Source organism: Danio rerio, chromosome 6 (genome assembly GCF_052040795.2).
Source record: "Danio rerio strain M-AB ecotype USA chromosome 6, GRCz13ab, whole genome shotgun sequence".
NCBI lineage: Eukaryota > Metazoa > Chordata > Actinopteri > Cypriniformes > Danionidae > Danio > Danio rerio.
Window position 1 is genome coordinate 20,871,915 of NC_141026.1, and position 22,943 is coordinate 20,894,857.

General features: G+C 43.6%; 1 long non-coding RNA gene and 1 pseudogene across 1 annotated transcript in view; one reads left to right on the forward strand and one right to left on the reverse strand.

Annotated features, from left to right (window-relative positions):
• The window catches only part of LOC147843488 (uncharacterized), a 143,088-nt gene that overhangs the window by 73,047 nt on the left and 47,098 nt on the right, over positions 1-22,943 (forward strand). The gene's annotated exons all lie outside the window — the stretch shown is intronic.
• LOC147843489 (E3 SUMO-protein ligase ZBED1-like) lies at positions 7,211-7,830 on the reverse strand (annotated as a pseudogene).

Sequence of the window (22,943 nt, forward strand, 5' to 3'; positions counted from 1 at the left end):
CAACTTCATGCAATGCTGTAGAAAGCAATTGAATTATGTGAATTATTTCTTGAAGTAGTACATTCTGGTTGAAAATTTTGTCTGACTTGAGACACTACAGATGCCATATCACTATTGCGTGTAGCATGAAAATAGCATAAGGGCATTTGGAGAACAACCAGTGGGCTGGCCGATGCAGCTTGAAAAACAACCACATGTGTTTCAGGTTTATTAATCGACAGCATTAGTCTCACTAATGGTCAGTATGGACTTTAAGCACACAAATGACCTTTTATGTAAATTTTATATTATGGTTAAACATTATATGCTCCAAGTTTTTTATTAGCCTGTAATTTTAGTTGATAAATACTCCCCATTTAACATGTCAATTTTCTCAACCTCTGGAAGCCAGTAAGCTTGAAAAAAAAAATATTTTGTGTTGGTTGGACATCATTTTTATTTTAGATTTAAAAAAAGGGATGTTACTTTTATTCTAATTCAGAGTTTTCTGTAAATTGTGGAAGGGATATATGAATGGCTTATTAAGACTAGATTACTACTTACTAAACGTTACTAAACATGCGCAAATTTGCATAAACTCCCTGGACCTACTGTAACACCTACTAGCGCCCCTGCTGAGATTTGCACAGGCCTTCAGCTCCATTGTTCACCTGCTTTTGTTGTGCAAACACACTCATTACCTGTGAAGCCTGGCACATTTGGATTTTTTAGCTTAAACGAGGGCAGGCTGAACCTTTGTGTTTGTTCAGATATGCCTGCCATATTTATACAAAAGACACACATTCACAATATATGGATACACAAGTCGGTTATATTTTTAAAAGTATTTCAAACTTTTCCGTGTTTGCAGACTCAGTGTCCATCTTCCCTGCATTTGGCACAGGTGAATTTCTGACGTGTTGCACAAGTAAACCTGCTGCAATTCCTATTGCAGGTCTCTTGCACCTGGCACTGCATTGTCTGTACAGTTCCTGGCACAGCAACTACAGCAGCTTCAGCAGCCTGTCTCTGTGCCAATATTTCCTTGTGCTGCATAAATCAGCAATGAACACAGACACATAAACAGATAGAGTGGTCCGTGTTAACATACTTTTTATCTATGGGCTTTTTATGGGAGGCAGTCTCAGACTGGTGCAATCTCAACCAGACATGCACATTCAGAGTGATGCAATCTCAGCCGGACATGCGCAATCAGACAGCACTCAGCCACATGCGGGCATGATTTTGCTCTCTGTGAGACAGATGCTACCGTGTGTTTTGAGATGAACAGTTTAGCGACCGCTAGTTTGTTGACAGTAAATTAACTTATTCATGAGATTAAATAGGGTAACATTTACAGGAAGATTGCATTAGATAATGTCAATTAATACATTAACACGAATTTACCGTAAACAACACATATGTTAAGCGTTAATAAATGTTACATGTTACAGTAATATTACTGTTAAATAAACATACGCATCAGTTAAAAAGTTTCTCATTGTTGTATCTCTTTACATTAACATCTAATGTTTACTTTCACATATACTAATTTATTTGTTCTTTGATTAAATGACATGACTAAACAATAAACAACACATTTATTCCATAATACTAAATCGCTGTTAACGTAAACTTATACATGTGTTACTTTATGCAGTTAACGTGATCATATAATGAACAATAGCTCAGGCTCAACACTTCACAATCTTCAACTTGCATGTTTTTCTTGTTTGAAGAATATTTTCTAATATGACTGATACCTAGCAAAGCATCAGTTGAGGGATATAGGAACCTTACTGTAAAATGTATACTACTTCAACGTGTTACATTTATAAACTCTATGCTGACTTAACACTAGTTTTGGGCTATATACGAAATTTTCAGATCATCATATTGCCCCCCTGTGAGATTGCGATACACGACACTATCGCATGGGGGCACGGCAATTATTATAATATTATTATTATCATTATAATTAAACAAATATCTAAGCATATTCAATTACCTTTCGGCTGACTTTTAAACTCATTTATTAACCTATTGCATTTGCATAACGTTTGATCTTGGATAATAATTCTAACCCTCACTTGCAGCTTGCGCTTCAACTGCTGCTGCTGAGACAGAGAGAACCCAAGAGAGCAATCAAAATAATTTATTTTTGTCCAAAAGTGTCAGTCAGGTAATGTTGATGTAAACAGCTGAAGCATTCATATTATTCATAGTTAATTTATTATTAATGATGATGATTAAAAATAACAATACTACTCATATTATTCAATAATGCAATTAAAACATGTAATATTAGTGCGAAGCAAGCTAAATGTTGTCTTTAAAATCGTCATAAGTTTCAGCTTTCGACGATATCGTCGATACACAATACTATCGTCTATCGGCACAACCCTACTTATACCACTAACCCAACATTATAACTGATGTGTTACTAACATTTATGGGTTTATTACAAAGCAGTGACTAATGATTTTACTGCATCTCGAATCAGTAAAAACCATTTACACATCCCTTTCAGATCCTTTAAGACATTACATTACATAACAGGGAGAAAATTTGCAGATTTAAAAATTTAAAAAATATCAATAAAAAGTTTACAACTGTTAGTAACACATAATGTTGGAGTGATGTACATGTAAAGGGTCAATAAATATGCAATGTGTGCATATATATAAATAATAAAAAAGGGACCCCCCTACAAAAATTTTGCTGAATAAATGGATTTATTGTGAATTCATTAACTATAATGTATTGTTGGGCTAATCCCAAAGTTATTTTTTGTATATCCTGTACAGCACATGCATAAAAGACGTTAAACAGGGCAGCTCGGATTAGAGTTCATTAAAGACCTCGTACTGATGTGTTTCTTTACTTCTCTGCAGGTAAAAGAAATATAGTTTGTATAAACACTTAAAATTAAGTTAAATGAGTTATGATGGCTTCGTTACACATGTGAATGCAGATTTATGCAGTCTTGTGTGATTAATTGGTTGTTTTGTGTGATTTTAGTGAACTAGTAATTAACTTGTGTAATCTGTTAACTAATGTGCAAAGAAACGTTCGAGGTTACAGAAGTAACCCTTCGTTCCCCAAGGAGGGGAACGGAAGTGCCATAGAGTGGATTGATTGAAATCCACGAAATGGTAGGATTCGGTTCAGAAGCCGCTTGTCTGAAAGAGTATTGAACGGGCCAATGAAAGCAATGAATTGGCAGCGTAAGCTTGCACAGGTGTACTTCATTGCCAATTATCCCAGCATATAAGCACACCTGGAGCGAGCAAACGCCATCCTTTTAAGCTGAAGAGACTTTCAAACAGCTAAGGGACAGTCATTATGGCGACGGAGTATGGCACTTCCGTTCCCCTCCTCGGGGAACGAAGGGTTACTTCTGTAACCTCGAACGTTCCCCTTCGGTTGGGGAACTTCAGTGCCATAGAGTGGATTGATTGAAATCCACGAAATGGGAGAAGTATGGAAAGCGCCATAATGACTGCACCTTACCAACGCCCCCGATGAGGGGATTGTCAAGCAAGCGTGACGCACCCACATCATGGGAGGCGCGGTCCTCCAACGTGTCCCTGGCCCTAATTTATCCTACTTCAACAGAAGTCTTACGGATTTAGATATATTTTTTAGGAAGTCGTGAGCATCTAGATAATTCTAGGAAAATACGACAGTACGTTGGGAAGCGTGCAATCCCGATAGGGAGGACGCTGCGGAGGCCATTCGTCACCCAAGGGGGGATAGATGGCAGAATTACATATGGACTAGCCCTAAAAGGGGGAGTACGCATAGCAAAAGAGTGGTTAGCGGAGAGGGAAGACACGGATCCGCCCAAGGGGGGGGGGGACTTAACCGTGGCGGAATAAGCATATGGGATCGCCTAGTGGGGATCACGCAAAGCAGGCACCTTTACCCAAAACGCGGGCTGACCAGCGGGCAGACCTACAACGTAGTGGGCCAGCAAGTGACTCCTCTGCTGAGTCAGTGCCGGGGGCCATGGAGGAATCTGCAGGGCTCACCTGACGGGGAACTTTACTGACAGATAAAAAGGCGCACGTACCTCCGTGTTAGGGAGAATGGCGCAGCAAGCGTGTTTCAACACCCTACCGAATTGTTTCCTCAATCACCAAGGGTTACGTAATACCCTTGAGGAAACCGGCTCCACTCGCAGATTGTAAAACTTTGCAAATGTGTTGGGTGTCACCCAGCCCGCAGCTCTACAGATGTCTGTTAGAGAGGCGCCGCGTGCTCGAGAGGATGCAAAGCTCCGAGTGGAGTGCGCACGCACTCTCGGGGGACGCGGCTCACCTCGGCTCTGATAGCGAAAGAAAGGCATCCACAATCTAGTGGGAACTTATTTCGGTACGGCACTTCCCTGCTGCCGACCGCCATAACAGACGAAGAGCTGCTCAGATGATCTAAACTCTGAGTGCGGTCCGGATAATACGCAAAACGCGAACTGGACAATAAAGACGGGCTGGGTCTGCCTCCTCCGAGGACAGCGCTTGCAGGCTCACTACCTCGTATTAAAACGGAGTGGTAGGAACATTGGGCACATATCGCGGGCGGGGTCTAAGGACGTGAGAGAAAGCCAGCCCAATTACAGGCACGAGTCACTGACCGAAAAATGCCTCCGGGTCCCCGACCCTCTAATCGATATCAACGCGACCAGCAGAGCTGTCTTCAGGGACAGAAAGATACTAAGTCGAGGATCGAAGGGATCTGGTAGCGAGGGCGAGATCCTAAGAGGGCATGAGAGGGGGCGGGGTGGATTAATTCGCTTAGTGCCCCTGAGGAACCGGATGATGAGGTTATGCGTTCCCACGGTGCTGCCAGCCACCGCGTCACCTTGAGTGTGGAGGGCGACAGCCTGCTCTCCAGCTTCTCTCGGCGTAAAGAAAGCACAACGCTGATCTGGCAAATTACGGGGGTCTTCTCTGCAAGAGACACACCAATCAGTGAATAGACTCCACTTCAGGGCATAGGCGCGCTCGGGGAGGGGGCTCTAGCCCGAGTGACAGTATTAGTCACCGCAATCGGAGGTTACCTAAGTCTTCCTCGCGTCTAAGGACCTCTAAAGATCGGCGAGGGTGCCAGATGGTGCCCTGTCCCTGAGAGAGTAGGTGCTCTCTCGAAGGGACTGCCAGGGGAGGGCTATCGCGAGGGAGAGCTCTGACATCCAGGTCCGGTTGAGCCAGAGGGGCGCAACCAGCAACCTGTTCCTCGTCCTCCCTGACCTTGCACAGTAACTGCGCGAGCAGGCTCACTGGGGGAAACGCGTATTTGCGCATGCCCCGAGGCCAGCTGTAAGCCAATGCATCCGTGCCAAGAGCACTCGGTCAGGGAAAGAACAACTGGCAATGAGCGATCTCGGACTCGGAGCTGAAAAGACTTGGGGCGGAGTCTCCATTCTCCAGGATGTAAGGCTGCCTTGAGAGCGCATCGGCTGCACGGTTGAGCTTGCCTGAATATGAATGGCGTGCAGCGATTTCAGCCGTGGATGACTCCAGAGGAGCAGACGGCGGGCGAGCTGAGACATGCGGCGAGAGCGCATACCCCCCATACGGCTGATATACGCCACCGCCACCGTACTGTCCGTCCTGACCAGCACGTGTTGCCTCTCCAGCACCGGAAAAAAAACGGTGGAGAGCGAGGAACACTGCCAACAGCTCCAGGCGATATGCCAATGCAACTGGCTACCTTTCCACAGGTCCGCAGCCGCATGCCCGCAACGCACATCCCCCCAGCCCGTGTTGGAAGCGTCTGGTGAAACGACAACAAGACTAGACGCCTGTTCTAGAGACACCCAGGCCTGTAGGAACAAGGGGTCGCGGCGACACAGCGCAGTAACAGAGACTCGGTGTGCGTGCGCGTGCCATGCGTGTCCAGTGCTGAAGTGGTCTCATATAGAGTAATCCGAGCGGCATGAAGCGGCTGCGGATGCCATATGCCCCAGGAGCCTCTGAAATAGTTTCAGTGGGACCACTATTTTACTGTCGAGCTCTCTCAGACAGTACAGACGTTTGCTCGCTCCAGGTGTGCTTATATGCTGGGATAATTGGCAATGAAGTACACCTGTGCAAGCTTACGCTGCCAATTCATTGCTTTCATTGGCCCGTTCAATACTCTTTCAGACAAGCGGCTTCTGAACCGAATCCTACCATTTCGTGGATTTCAATCACTCCACTTTATGGCACTGAAGTTCCCCAACCGAAGGGGAACATCGCAGTATAAGCAAGTATGTACACAAAATGAGTTTGTGAGTGTGTTTGAAAAGATTAAGGTGTGAACAATTGTAATTATAGTAAGAAATCGTCGTAAGATGAATGGATGGTAAAAGTAGCAGTGTTGAGCCAAAATGGCGAAAACAGAATGTGAGTTAGAGCCAAAATGGTGGCGCCTATGTGAAACAAAATGAAACAAAAAGGCAGACTAGTATAAAGAAATATTAGCATTGAATTTCATGTTTTGGCTCTTATATTAATGTTCATGTTTTGTCATAATCTTAATATATGTAAATTAAATGTGTGAGTTAAAAAAGGAAGCATTTGTAACAGTATGTAAATTAAATGTGTGAGTTAAAAAAGGAAGCATTTGTAACAGTATAATATGATTGTTTACATTTATCCAGTATATTAAATGCCTAATAAAATGAATAGTACATATGCCATCGGATCACAAAGATACAAGGACTTTATTTTATAGATAAACATTCATTTACACAGAGTTTATTGCAAGAGTATTGTTTACAATGGTGACAACTAAAAACTGTTGTTTCATTTAGTAAAAAAAAATGGTTTTGTAATTCCTTTTGAAGAATGTAAAGTTTATTAAAGACCGTCAGAGCTTGTACTAATTTGTTTCTTTACTTCTCTGTTCTGAACAGTTTCTTTGACATCTTTTTAGCTTGACAAAAAACATGAGGTAGCAAGTCTAGCTGCCATGAAAGTAAACATAGTAGTACCATGGCTTCTCCAAAAAATCAAATAATTTTAAATCACTAAGAACATTTAACTTAAAACTTAGTGGAGTATTTTAAGGCCTGTAAGCCTACATATATGTGAGGTAGCCAGTCTAGCCAGCAAAAAAAATAAACCGTGGCAGCCAGACAAAAATTCAAGTTGAATGAAATTGTACCCATCTTAGCAAAGTAGCTTAAGGCCTCAAGTGAACACTAAACAAACTCAACTCTCCACATAACTGCAGACCAAGTGATCTACATTATCTTCAGATTTTTGTTCAGGAATATAATTTGATCCACATGCTCTGGGAGAAGTGCACTTCTCTAAGCAGTGATGATTCGGAAGGGGAAAGACCCTCTCAGAGGAAACACTGGTGCTAGGGATACAGAGGTACCTTTTAGCTAGTTGTGACAATAGTGGATACTGACACTGGTGCTCCTTCCACCAGACCAGTGGATCTTCTTTCACTTCCAGGAGGTCCGCCTCCTTGTAGCGTGTCATCTGCTCCTTGCCCTCGTCCTCTTGGGTATTTTTCTTGGTTTGTGCTGCACCACCACCGTATTGTTCACCAAGAAGGGCAGCCAGTGGACAAGACGGCCTTGGATTCCAACCTTCAAATAAATTAAAAAAAATAAAAATAAAATATTACTTATATTTATATATTATATTTATATATTTATAGTTAAGCACATTCCATAATTCCTACACAGAAGTTCAGACAACACAGTGTGCTTCACTGGATAACAATGGGTAATACTACTGACCTTGACTGCTCACTCCTTCCATGAATTGCTCTCCTTCATCCACAGCGTCTTAATCATCTTTTTTAGATGCCATACCCTCATCATCAGCATGAGCATTTGCTGTGCCCTCTTCATCCACACTCCAAAGTGACTGAATGAAATTAAATTCATGAGTTTTATTGTATACATCTTTTAATTACTATATTAAATATGCCTTTAAACCTGTTAACATTATAGTATTTAATTATGCTTTTAAAACTATTTAATACTTATCTATTTTAAAATGATGTAGGATTTGCCTTTTAAACTAGCAGTACCATTGCCATACCTCTGATGGCTGCATGCCATGTCTTGCAGCCTCTGCAATCAGTCCATCATAAACTTCCTGTCTTTCATCTTCAGTCAGAAAGGGAAGACTTTGGATCCTAGATTTAACTAGGATCCATCGCTGAACATGCATGGAGAGTTGCCTTAAGGTCAATGTACCTCTTCTGAAGATCCCCAGCCATGGCAGCCTTCATCTCTTTTATGACTGTAGATTCACCTTCGATCGGTATCAGGCCGTTGATCAGTGTGTCCTGGAGGGGTGCGACGACTGACAGTGTGGGGGTCTTTTCCTTGGACATGTACTGTGTAGCCTCTTTCATGGGCTTTAAAGCGCTGACTACTTCTTCTGCTGTTGTCACGTCCGACTCAGTCAGTGTGCACAGATCTTTCTCAGTCTTTCTGACTTCACTCGAGAGCAGGGTTGTGCAGATGGCCGGTTGTTGCTCCAGGAATCTTTCCAGCATGTCATGTACACTATTCCATCTGTAGTTAAATAAAAGAAATATACTTTATTTATATTTTATTTATAGACAGCGCGGATGCTTTACATAAAAGACTAAACAAATTTAATAATAATGTAATTAATAATTAATAAAAAAACAAAAACTACTGAAAAGTAACCACATACTAACCTGGTAACTACATCCGTCATCAACTTGTGCTCTGGTAGTTGTAGAAGCCTCTGTTTCTCTTTCAGCATGTGGTTGGCTGTGGTGCTCCGTCTGAAGAAACTAACAATGCGTCTCACCCTTCCCAGCAGCCGTGTAACTGCTGTGATTTTGAGGGCACGTTAGCAGCTAGATTTAGCGTATGAGCATAACATTTGACATGAAGTGTAATGCTGCCTTCTCAGCTGCAATTGTCATATTTGACGCATTGTCAGTGATGATTACCGGATCCTTTTCTGCGATTCCCCACTCATATTTTCTGCCAGGTTGTTTTCAGTGTGGCTCTCGGGCATGTCCCTGGTTTGCAAAACATACGTAATGAGCTCCCATTCCTCGTTGATAAAGTGGGCCATGATGGTGATATATGCTTCAGTTGTGCGCAAGGTCCAGCCTTCGCACGTCAGGGCTCGTTGATAAAGTGGGCCATGATGGTGATATATGCTTCAGTTGTGCGCAAGGTCCAGCCATCGCACGTCAGGGCAACTCTCTCCGCGCTGGCCAGGGAGGCTTTAACATGTGCCCTTGTCTGTGCGTACAGCCGGGGAATGCAAACCTTGAAATTTCAAAAAATCTGAAATTTCTCTTTGCGGAAAAAAGGTTCCAGATCCCTGATATATAGTATATAAATGCTATATAACATAGCATCTGCTGAGGTGTTCGCGGGTTGGAATAGGATAGTAGGGCTCCATTGCGTTCACCATGCGCCTAAAGCCGGGGTTTTCCACCACTGAATACGGTCTCAAATCCTGACAAATAAAGTAGGCAATGGATTCTGTAATTTTCTGCGACCTTGGTGAGGCAGATGGAAACTTGTGGGGACAACAATCCATCAATGAGCAGTAGGGATGTAACGGTATTGTAAATACCGTCATACCGCAATAGCAATTTTTTTCAATATCACCGTAGTCGCATGACTTGGTAAAACTATAGGTCTTCTGAGAAAATTTGCTCAGGCGAATGAAGCGAACGGGAGGTAGCGGAAACTACAATTCCCATCAGCCCAGGCGTGGCCATCATCCTTTGCGGTCTGTTGTCGCTACAGATCCAGTAATGCGGAAATGGAGTGTGCTGCTTGTAGTGGGAATGAAAAAGAGCTGGAAATGATCGAACCTAAAGCGGGTTTTAAATCGGATGTGTGGAAGCATTTCAGTTTCTCTGGGGGTGTTGTTGTTGTCACTGCACTTTTGATCATTTTGGAAGGGCACTTTCTATCTAAGACTAAAAAGGGCATGTGCACTGAACATGTTGAGCCCTATGTGTGCATGTGCCTGCAAGTTGGGAAATACGCCTAATAACAGTCATGGGGACTGCAGAAACACAGCACACTGTTCAGATTGATGCAGACATTGACTTGTACCGCAAAGAGACCTCTATCTCACTCATGACTTTTCCTCTCAAGTGGAGGAAAAACAATGCACAATCTTACCCACTGCTGTCAACCTGGGCCAAGTCATATCTCTGTCCCAGAAACCTCAGTCCCAAATGAGAGGGGGTTTTTTTGTTGCAGGGGACATTGTAAATGCCCAGAGATACCAGCTTTTACCAGATTATATTTATATGATAATTTTCCTTAAAACCCATCTCTATCTAAGTGAGTGAGTGAGTGATTAAATGTTGAATGCGATGAGTTTTCAACAATTCTAAATTGAAACTTTATTTTTTTACATGGTTTAATAATTTTTTGTTATTAAAATTGAAAAATTGAAGTTCCTGTTTCAAAGTTTACAGATAGATGGCTAATTTGTATGTCATTGACACTTTTGGCACTTTTTTTGGGTATTTTCATTAGTTTTGTTTTTCCTGTAAATGATTCAATAAATACCGTACCGTGCCATTCATACCGAGGTATTACCGTACCGTGAAATTCTGATACCGTTACATCCCTAATGTCCAGCGTAGTTTGTTTTGGGTCAGGCGGCCGCTGCTGCTTTGGGTCCTCCCTCGTAAGCATTAACTTGTCCGGGTGGTGACGTTTTAGGTGCGCTCGTAAATTTGTGGTATTGCCGGAATATTTAACGTTAGTGCCACATAGCTTACAAAGTGCGATGCTTTTATCTAAGTCGTTGCTTTCCTTCTTTTTTTAAAACCAAAGTGCTCCCACACATCTGATTTTAAGCAGGCAGGTGCTGGATTAATATTCGCCACCATTATCTGAATATCCACGCTCTTCCTTGGTAACCAGGAAGAGGTAGACATCTGCGTCTGTGTAAAGTTAGTACAGGTAACTTGCTCTACCGCAACACTAGTGACTGGCTGACCAAATCGCTCTTCCTGCAACGCGAACGGGGGTAAACAACACGGGGGATTTGAAGGGGCTGTTGTATCGATACTCACGGCTAAAAAAATCAATACTTTCTTTGAAAAAAAAATCAATTTATATCGCAGAATCGATAAAATCCTCCAGCCCTACATGAGAGTAGGATATATTAACAGTGAAACTACTGTAGAATTCTGTAACTATAAGAATTACCATACTGGTCATTCTGACCGTTCTCATACAAAACGCCATATTGTCGCATCATATTTACATTCAAAGCTTCTATTGAGATAATAAAATTAAGCTTTGGATGTCTGGCATCATATTTAATGACACCATTACCCCAAAAACATTATTTTTTGGTTATGCAGCCTATAAATATGTAGTTAAGATACTAGAACACGCAAAGTTCTTGGCTTTCATTTTCACTTTCAAACAGGAGCTATTTCGCAGCACAGAATATGCTGTTTTAAAAGATATCTGAAGTAAATTTATGTTTTTGCTATCAGAAAGATTTGTTTATGTTAGCAGGAAGTTGCTAGGCAAAAAATGCACACATATTTAAAGTCAGCAAAAGGTATCAGACATGCATGCAGTCATTTTGACCAATATGGTTGAAAAGGAGGCTAGGAGGTAACTGTTTAGGTAGCTAGCTTGAAGCCAGTGTTGCTGTCGGTAAGAACAGAGGTTCAGTCTAGTCACTCTATTTACTTGTGTTTATTAGCATTGGCAAGGATTTGTACTCAGGAGGAAAGGTATGCATGTGTGTGTGTTTGTGCGTGTCTGTGTCGGTGAGTGTGTGTGGTTTTCTGCAAGGAAATAACAGAAATACAATGTGTCAGTAGTCAGTAAGGAAATAACAGAAATGCAATGATTCAGTCTACCAGCAAAGTACATATCTAAACAGAAAATATGGTAAACATGAAACATATGAGCACTAAAGTAAACTTAAATCATACAAAAGCCACTTACATGGTCAAATACGCACACAGGAAAACAAATGAAATCAAATTCAGTTCTCTGCACAGTTCAGCCATGTGCTGCCAGAAAATAGCAAACTGTGGGCATAGGTGCAGTTAATATAGCCCTTCAGGCAGTCCTGATTGGCCAGAGATTGAATAAGGAGATTGGAGTGTACCATAATCTGAGCAGGGGTGTGACACCAAATTGGCAGTTTAGGAACTGTGGTGTTTTTCAGTTGAAATAAAATTTTTACATGTTTTCCATGCTTTATCAATTAACCTAGAAAGTGTTAATTATTGTGAAACTGTCAGAAGTGTTGCAAACTGCTGAGTGCTGCAAATCGTATGCACAAAATAGAGAAGTGTCGCAAGGGTGCATAGAAAGGGCAAAGAGTTCTGAGAAAGGACAAGATGTATGAGCCGTGTGTGTGCTATAAGGAGACATTTGCCTTAAAAGTTTAAACTGAGTGAAGATGCACGGAAGACAAACAACTGTGGTATAAAAAGGATGTGTCTCTGAAAGAGAGTTCAGAGTTGAACCTCTCCTGCGCAGTGTATTGCTTTTGGTTTCTTTCCTGCTTGAGCAAATAAAACGTATAATTTTTGACTGACTGACTCTGAACCCATTTTTGAACATGCACTGGACCCTTTGAAGTCCAACAGAACAAAACTTCTCAACAGCCGCCCCCAAATTTGTAATGCAAATTCGACAGTCTATGGGGGATCAGGTAAAGCCAGGAGAGGAACCTGCCGGGCAATTGGCCTTGTGTAGATCCGGTCCTTAACCTGAACATCAGCAATCCTATAACGGCCATCCTTGCTGGGATGGAGGGAGATTACCTTTCCTACTGGCCACTGAGATCGGGGAAGTTCGGGATCAAGAATAAGAACAACAGTGTTAATTTATAAGTTAGGCTGGTCAGTACGATACTTCCGTCTGGACTGAAGCGAGGGGAGGTAATTTCTGAACAAATGAGCCCAAAAATGATCAGAAAGGATTTGACTATGACGCCATTGATGGCGAATGCACAGTTCAGAGTCCAGGTATGTTACAAGAGGAAGGGAAGCATCGTGCCGCCCCATGAGAAGCAAATTAGGGGTCACAGGTTCAGGATCAGCAACATCAGATGAATGCCTACGTTTTTAATCATGACTGTGCGTAGTACCTCTTCACTGACCGTTTGAGCACCTAGGGTGGTTTCCAGGGCAATTTTGATGGAGCGTATTTCACGTTCCCAAGTTCCACCAAAGTAGGGTGCATGTGGAGGATTAAATTTGAAAGTAATTCTCTGTTTGGCCAGGGTTGCCTGAAGGTCATTGGTTAGGGAATGATAGGCTTCCAATAACTTTATTACCTCCAATAAAGTTGGTTCCTCTGTCTGAAAGCAGCTTGGCTGGTTTCCCTCTACGAGCAACAAAACGCCTGAGTGCCATCAGGAAGGAATCTGTGTTCATGTGAAAGAGTAGATCATCTAGTAGTCAGACATTTGAAAATTATTCCCCATCTTTTCTCAGCTTGTCTGCCAATTTTTACTGTGTAGGGCCCAAAGCAATCTACCCCCGTTGAGTAGAATTGAGGTTTGCAAAGGCATACACGGGCTGGAGGAAGATCAGCCAATCTGGGAACAATAGGATGAGCACGGAACTGCTGGCATTTAGGGCACTTATGTTGATGTTTACGTACCATCTCAAGAACCCTTAAGATCCAGAACCTTCTCTTTAACTCAGCAAAAAGTCTTTCTGCTCCAGGATGGCGTAAGTGATTATCATAATTCTTAATTATGAGATTTGTTATAGGATGTGCAGGATCCAGGACAATTGGGTGAATGGCATCAGGAAGTAGATCACTACTCTGACGTAGCCTTCCGCCTACTCAAATGAGTCCTAATGTAGGATATAATTCAGGGACAATAAACGGCTTGAAGATAGAAGGGGCTTTTGGTTTTGAAGGCAGGCCAAATCGTCCTTAAATTATTCTATCTGGGCTTGTCTTAGGATGGCAGTCTCTGCATCATGGTAGTTTTCTGCTGATGGAGAATTTGCTGCCCCCTGAAGGAAGGTAGCTGTGCAGTCAAAGAGGTCTTGAAAAGTGGCAAATTGACTGAGGTCAGGGACAGAGGGGTATGGACTGATACTGCACTATAGAAACTGGACTTGCGCAGCTCTACAGGGTCATCAGACTGATCTACATTGGGGTTAATGGGCCATAGTTCTAATAGTTGAAACAGAGAGGCAGGTCCTTGATTCCACCTACAGGGCCTGCCAAGATCAGTTAGCAGCTTTCCTTTAGTTAGGTCATCCGCTGGGTTACTTTGTGAATTCACATAATGCCACTCCTGGCCCTTAGTGAGATCCTGAATCTCAGCTACCCTGGTTCCAACAAAGATCTTGTAGCGGCAAGAATCAGAGACCAGCCAACAGAGAACGGTCATAGAGTTAGTCCACAAAGTAGTCTTCCTGATATGGAGGTTGAGTTCGGTTTGCAGGAGATTAGCTAGCTGAGCACCAGAGCAGCACATAATTCAAGTCGTGGAATGGATAGCCATTTTTTGGGGCCATGTGGGACCTTGCCCTTAGGAAAGACACATTTACCTGCTAATCATCTTCTGTACGCATGTAAGCAACTGCACTGTTGGACTGCTCTGATGCATCACAGAAGACATGAAGTTCGTGGATGGCTGAGGTGGGGTCTACAGACCATGTGAACCAGCGAGGTAAAGTGATGGTGGAAAGGGCAGGTAATTCACCTTCCCATGAAAGCCAAGCTTACATGAGATTATGAGGAAGATTTGGATCATCCCAATCTCATCCCAATCCCAATGTCTTTCCCCATAATTGCATAATAATTTTGGCTCTTGTTGTACAAGAAAGGATATAGCCAAGAGGATCATATTGGCTAGCAAAAACTCTGTAAAGATGACGCATTGTTGGGGTAGTAGGTTCAATGGCTCTGTGCCTGTATCTGAGGATGTCTTTGTGGCAGTTCCAGAAAAGGCATAATGTGGATTCTGAGGGATCAAGAGATGGGTGGTGTGATAACCAGAGCTCCGTTTGTTCTGACCTGGCTTCAGGAGGTAGGTCACTGATGACTTGAGGATCATTACTGGCCCATTTTCTAATTTCAAAGCCACCAGAGGAGAGGATAGTGCATAGGTTCTGAAGGAGTTCTTTGGCTTCCTCTGGGGTGGGTAGACTTTGCAGGCAGTTATCCACATAAAAGCAATTGTGTATGGAACGGCTAATGCACTCAGCTGCTTGTGCATCTTCGATGATCTTTTGGAGGATGTAAATAGCACAGCAAGGGCTTGAGGTCGTGCCAAAGGGGAGAACTTGCCATTCATAGACAATTGGAGGTGCTTTACAATCCAGGTCACGCCAGAGGAATCGCAGAAGAGGTTTATCCTGAGGTATTAGGCGTACCTGGTGGTATCACGGTTGTGGATCCATCTGCTCCTTATTTGAAGTTTCTGCGTTGTGTGACAGTTCATTATCATGGTATGTGTTTCTAAGTATGTGTGTTTTTCTCTCTGTGTTTGTGTGGGAGTCGCGTGGCTGTCAGTGGGTGTTTGTTTTCATGTCATCAGCTGAGCGGTCACATGATCATTGTCACCGGAACTGTTGCGTAGCACCGCTCAGCTGATAATCAGCGCGCTGCAGGTGCAGCGCATTTATGTGCCTATAAATGTTCAGCGTTCTTGTCTTACCTTGTTAGTTCGCTGTTTGCTCACGGTCCTTTGTGTTTTTGTCAGGCTCCTCTCGCTGATATCGCTGGTGGTGAGTGGTTTGGTTGAGTTCCTTGTTGCTGTCTCTGATGATCCCTGTTTCTTCTACGATGAATGTTTGATCTGCTCTGTTGATGAGTACATCGGAGACATCCCTGTTTCTTCTACGACGAATGTTTGATCTGCTCTGTTGATGAGTATTATGAACATTTGATCGGCGCGGCCGAACCAGACCATTTCTATAATTATTTCTACCTGTTCCAATACTTCCAGCCACTCACCATTTTCCTGTTTTTGTCTAAAGATCAGCATTAAAGACTTTTACTCGCAATTGGGTTCCACCTCTTGTTTTTTAACCGTCACAGGTGGAACATTGATTTAATGTCTCCACTTATTGCTGTTTTATACTGCCTGAAATGAAGTAGAACTCCAAGGAGGGAAGGCCCAAGGATGGGGCCAGGAAGTAACTGTGAATTCAGACACTGATTTCGGTAGGAAAAGGAACAATCAAATACAATGCTTTTTTTACCGTTGTGATGCACAAGGTGGGGTATGTACCAGGACTCAGAGGCATTCTCCACTTCAGAGGAGGGCAACTTCTTGACACACCCAGCATCAATTAGGTTTTGGATCTCTCTGGTATAAGTCTCTGCTCGTTGTGGGTTTTGAAGGAGCCGCCTTTTACAGCTATCAAGACGGGTCATAACTATACTGTGCTCCCTCAGATAGGTTGAGTAAATGTCACTTTAACTACCTTCAGTAGGACTTTATTGCAATCACTAGGATGATCAAGATAAAGTTTCTGCACTTGCCTTTGGTTAATGGTGCATAGTATCTGTAAGTGTTTTCCATTACACTGGCTGCAGCATCCCTTCAGGTCACATTGGGTTGCATAGTGCTTCCGTGCACATCGCTGTTCCTTAATCCAGTTAATTCTCTGGTCTTTGGTAAGGTAGAGGAAATCATCACATTTGCTAACATGATGCTCAGCAGAGTTACAATAGGCACACACTGGACAGTGTTCAGCTGAAGTGTTAGGGTTTTAGACTGGGTTTTAAAGGATGTCACATGTGAGAGGGTTTTGGAACCATGCAGTAGTACAGTGGTATTTCTCAAAGGATGAGGAAAGTGAGGCTTCTGGCGGACATCTTTTCAAACTCATGCTTCTCTTGAATTGGCAGAACTGCTCATGAGGAAGCTTCTCTAGAAGTTGCTCAACATGTGAACCACAAGTAAGTTCAGCTAGACCTTCAGAGCCCATAGACTGAAGGAGGCCAACTAGTGCCTGAGCTCTAAGTGAAAATTTGTCTAAGCCTCTACCATCTCCTATGTGAATAGCAGGCATCTCCATTATAGCTCTGAGCTCCTTCAAAGCGAGTTTTCTAGGTTGACCATAATGCTCATCTAGGGCCCGTATAGCTTGAGTATAAGGATCTGGGGCATAAACATAAGCCAATGCAAGTCTTCTCGCCTGGTCCACCTTCAGATGATCCAATAAGATGTGATATTTATACTTCTCTGACTCTCCTGGATCCAACAAGTTAGATAGGGCCATCTTTAACATCAAATACTGACTTTCATCTTCTCTAGTGAGATCAGGGAAAGTAGGACCTTTTGCCCTCCTATAGTTTGACAGGGGGGCAGCTAGAGGAACTAGCGGACTTATAGGGGGTGCAAATGTGAGATGGTGAGGCTACACATTACTTGTTGGCTGAGAAGAGTAAAATGTAGCACCAGGCAGTGGTTGATTTGGCAGTGTAGGGGCTGGGTACATTGAGTTATACAAGGCTGATCCATAATATGTAGCAGGAAACTGACCATGACTGAAAGGATGCATGAGCTGCAAGAGCTGTGGCACAGATTGGGTAAAGGCCCGGCTTACAGGTGGTGGAGACGAATACTGTTGTATTTGATAAGGAGGGGCACTATGGTTACCTGTAGTCTGACAGGCCTGTTGTGGTACCACTGGGAGAGGGTTCTGGCGTGCAGCAGGCAATTCATTATAACCAGGAGGATGCATATGCTGCCACGACTGCAACCTGGATGAGGTAGGAGGTGCATGGCTTGAAAGAAATTGAAGCTGTTGCGGAGGTGGAAGGGTACTAGTTTTAAGCATGTAATGCTGTATTAATCTACCCTGATTTCTAACTTCCTTTATTAACTGCTGTAACAGGGTGGTCTGAGTATCAGAAACCGGACCCATTGGGGATGCAAAGGGGTGTTCAGAATCAGGGGTTTGTGCTCCCTCAGATAGGTTGAGTGAGTGAGAGCTTGTAGAGTGTCGAGCATGCTCCTGTTTGTCCTCCATAGGTTGGTCTGGCTCATCTAAACCATCCTCAGATTCCACTTTCGTCCAAGGTTGGTAGTGAGGGCCAGTGCCAGGCATATCCGTTGAATTAAGAGTTTGCAGGGTTTCTGCTGTAGAGCGTGGCTGCTGATGATATTGCAGGATGAAAGCATCATAACGTGCAGGGAGCTGAATCTGGTGGCGTGGACGCTCATGCTGAGACAATGAGGGCAGGGAGTGACTAGACATATGCACTGATCATCAATAGCCGCGTCTAAAGCGAGCGAGCCAGGGTGAGCCAAGGCCAGTGGCGTTTCCACTGTCACTTTCGGGGCTTAATCGGGCCAAAGCGGGGCTTTCTTGGGGCCAGCGGCCGGCCTTTTTCGGCCCGCCGAATACCTTGGGCCAAGGAGGGCCAGCTGGGGCTTCGGGGCGGAGTGAAAGGAGAGGCGGGCAGTTTTCTGATCGCACATGAGTACATGCGCCAAACAAATAAATAAATAAGGCAAAGAAAACATCTAGCCTTATAGTCTGTGGTCTTTTTTGCTTATGATCACCCCTATGTTTCCCTTTTAAATGTAAGGCTGCTGCATAAAATAATAAAGTAGTTTTAATTTATAGTGACGTTCTTTGCTGCGTCCTCCTTTATGTTTCAATAACACATAATAAGCTTTACACCATATTAAAAACACAGCAGACAATAAAGGTTTTCGAGAGTTTTTGTCAAGTTTAAAAGGTGTGTTTGTGCGCGTTTAAATGCCTGTATTTGTGTGTGAGACAGGGCAAGAGCGCTCCTTCACAGCTCTGTTATGCCGCGAGCGGGCAGATATTGAGATAATACACAATATAGCCTAAATACAACAGAAAGACATAAAACTTATCAAATTACGTGCCCACTTTCGTAGACTTTAAACAATAGTGTCATTTCTTGATAAAATAGCCTAAGCTATTGTAAGATTCCCCTATATTAGGCACTAGATTCAGCGTGGTTCAGCAAGTCGACTTGGAGACAGGAGAAGAGACCAAACTGTAGTTAGAATGGTTTATTCTGCAGTCTGACAAATACAGGATGGGCAGGGGTATTTATACACAAGGGCTAAGAGCATAAAGGCGCTCCATATATGGGCAAGTCATACAGCATTTTGACTAAACATGAATCAGCATATTTCATATCTGAGCACAGTGGAATTTTCCAGCGTGGGTGCAGCTGCAAAACTGAAACCAGACCATGGCCTCAGACTTCTAACACCTGCAAAACTGAAACCAGACCATGGCCTCATATTTCTGACACACACATACATATACAAAAAACCACAGGAGCTTCTGCTTCTCATGCAAGCACACTTGAAAGAGGACAAAATGTTCTCTCAGCTATATTGAAATATAATTTTAAGAATTACAAATATCGGCTATATATAAAATCACATTAAATAAATAAACCAATATAAAAAAAACAAAAGCTAGCTATAACAATGTAGGTAGCCTATATACAATACATAAATCAAACCGTTTTAAAGCCACATATAGCCTAATTTTCAATTTACAAAGACCTATCTGAAAAAAAAGATTTTAGATATTTTCTAAAAACAATAAACACCGGAGAAGGTTAACAAAGCAAACAGAGCAATATTTGGGTGAGTGAATGCAGAATCTAGCCTACCTTTTTTTCTGTCACTCATTCCTTCGCAGCGCTCGCTGCTTTAATCGCATTGGGGGAAAGCCCATACACAAAATGTGTTCTATATACTCAAACAACTGTTTATGTTTTTATATGATGTGGTTAAATTTATAAATTAAACTTTAAATGAAGAGCTTCAGTAAATAGCTGCTGAGCGCAACAAATATGGCTATATTTTATTAGGCTACTCGCTCTTCTTGTGTCGGAAATACTTAAGACGCGCTATATCGAGTTATAAAGGAGAATTTCTGTGGCTTTATACTATGGACGGGTGCGCTCTCTGTGATGGGTCCGTTAGTGGCGAGAGCAATGCACAATGCCAACAGTCGGTCGGCGAGTAAACAAATGTAATGAATGGAAATACACAGGTCTGTGCGTATAGACATTTCATGTTCTGCTGTACAGTAACGTGTCATTTGTTTGTTTCGGTTGTCTTCATTTTAATGGTTTCGTTTCGTGATGATTCTATGGTCTGCTTTATCTGCCTCATTCCCGCTGGAGTGGGCGGGTTGTGTGACGTTTGATTCGGGGACGTTCTGTGGGCGGTGTTTGCGTGACGCGCTGTGAGCTTTTAGCCCGACAGAGGAAACGCGACATGATTTCGGCCTCATTTCTCAACCTCGCGGGCTATTGGCCCGGCCCGATTAAAGCCCTGGCTCGCACTGGCCCGATAGTGGAAATGCGGCTAATGAGCTCCAGCTCGAAGGACCATGAAAAGGAGGGTAGTAGGTAACTGTTTAGGTAGCTAGCTTGAAGCCAGTGGTGCAGTCGTAAGAACAGAGGTCCAGTCTAGTCACTCCATTTAGTTGTGTTTATTAGCATTGGCAAGGATTTGTACTCAGGAGGAAAGGTATGCATGTGTGTGTTTGTGTGTGTCTGTGTCGGTGAGTGTGTGTGGTTTTCTGCAAGGAAATAACAGAAATACAATGTGTCTAAAGTCAGTAAGGAAATAACAGAAATACAATGATTTAGTCTAACAGCAAAGTACATATCTAAAGAGAAAATACGGTAAACATGAAACATATGAGCACTTAAGTAAACTTAAATCATACAAAAGCCACTTACATGGTCAAATATGCACACAGGAAAACAAAGGAAATCAAATTCAGTCCTCTGCACAGTTTAGCCATGTGCTGCCAGAAAATAGCAAACTGTGGTTTGCATGATTAAACCAGCTGGCTCATATTAGCTAATCACGATCCTTCAATCAAGGATCCCTAGTTCCTATATATATCTCCTCCTTTTCCACTTACAACTATCTTCGTCTTGAAGACCGCTCATATCTCATAGCCTGACCACTATGAAACAACTACCTAGCAAAACAAGAAATGTATCCACTCATCCTCCAACTAACTTTACAACGATTTCAAGCTTCACCAGCTCCACCAACATCTTCAGCTCCAGTCCTTTCAATAACAAATCCCAACCCAATCAAGAAGAAATGGACAACAACAACAATAACATCAACATCACTTTCAATCCTCAAACAAAGAACCCTACAAACAGCCCTACTCTTCTCGACCCTCCGACCGCAGCCCCACAACTATCAGCTCCGCCGAGCTCCCAACCGCAGAGGCCACAGAGAGAGGCAGTCGCATCACCCGCTCATACACCAGACTTTCACGACACTTTTCACGAAGAAATAATAACTCACCCACCTCATCTTACGTGTCTGCCACATCCTCCATCCACCCGCCGAGAAGATTCACCGTCATCGAGCTCCGAAAACTCCTCTCCGAACTTGGTATTCACGCTCCCAGATCCTTAAACAAACCGGAACTCATCAAACTCTACGACAAAGCTACATCAGATTCTCATCATTCCGCAAGCCCCTCAGCCAGACCAGCCATCCAAAAAAAGCAGCTTTCTTTTCACACCCTACCCTCAACCGACAGCAGGAAAGAGAAAATCAAAACCTAGCTCTACTAACAGCCCTCATTTCCCTTCCACTTCAAACGTTCTAGCTCACCCTCCGACTTTCGCTCCTTCTAGCAACCAAAACTTCCCTTTTCTGTCTCAAACCCCTGCCCCAGGTCCTATGTGTTCTATCTTGCCTTTTCCTTCTCAAAACCCTGCTATTACCCACCCTTCTTTTTCTCTCCCCACAGCTCACCCCAGCAACATCCCAGCCCAGTATCCAGCACTATAGTCACAAGGTTCTTGTGCACGTCCTCCTTTCACTCTTAACACCGCCACTCCCCTTCCTCCGCTGCACAATGCACTCGCCATGGAGCTTTCACCCATCTCCAACGCCGCATGCAACCAAATCCTATCAGGTACGGATATTGATTTAATCACTCTCCTTTCACCAATAGCACCCCCTGCAGCCAGGGCCGGCGCATCCATAGAGGCGACCTAGGCGGCCACCTAGGGCGGCAGTATAGAGAGGGCGGCGTCTGCGACACCTCCCTTACCACCTGCGCCCTCAGTTATGTTTGCGACACCTCCCCCGCGTCCTCAGATATATTCGCGCATAGACGATAGAATAGAGAGGGCGGCATGTGTCAGTGTCACTTCCATCAGCACCCGCGTGTCCTCAGTTATATTCGCACATAGGGCGGCAGAATTGAGGTCCGTGACACCCGCGCGTCCTCAGTTATATCCGCGTATAGGGTGGCAGAATAAAGAGCGAAGTGTCCACGACACTTCCCTCCCTCAGCACTTGCGCATCCTTAGTTATATCCGCGGATAAGGCGGCAGAATAAAGAGCGCAGTGTCCGCGAACCTCCCTCCCTCAGCACCCGCGTGTCCTCAGTTATATCCACGCATAGGGCGGCAAAATAGAGAGGGCGGTGTCCGCCAGTCCGCGACACCTCCCTCCCTCCCTCAGCAACTGCGCGTCCTCGGTTATATCCGCGCATAGAGCGCTGGAAAAGAGGTCCGCGACACCTCAATTAATTTTCATAACTGGTCACTTTCGTTTTCACATTGGGGTTGAGGGCGGCGTGATCGTCCTCTGCCCAGAGCGGCAGTTCAGCTTGCTCTGGCCCTGCCTGCAGCAGACCACCAGGTAAATTGCGGCGACTTTTCAGTTTCGCTCAAATCCTCAGGTAACATTCAGTCCCGCATTTTAACACTTTCTGAGTTTTTCATTGCTTTTTCCCACTATACTAATGTAATCTGTTCTGTTTTCCCCCATAGGTGACGCGAGTTGAATGATTACATGGCCATCATCGCCGAACTCACGCTTTCCTATGGAGGCACAAATTTTTTCACTTACCACAAGTTATTTTCAGCAAAATGTGCCATTAGAGTGACCCAGTGGAACCAGTGCGTCTACTGGGGCGCTCTAGACACTGAGCTTCATAACCGGGTTTTTTTGGGATGCCGCAATTTGACCAGT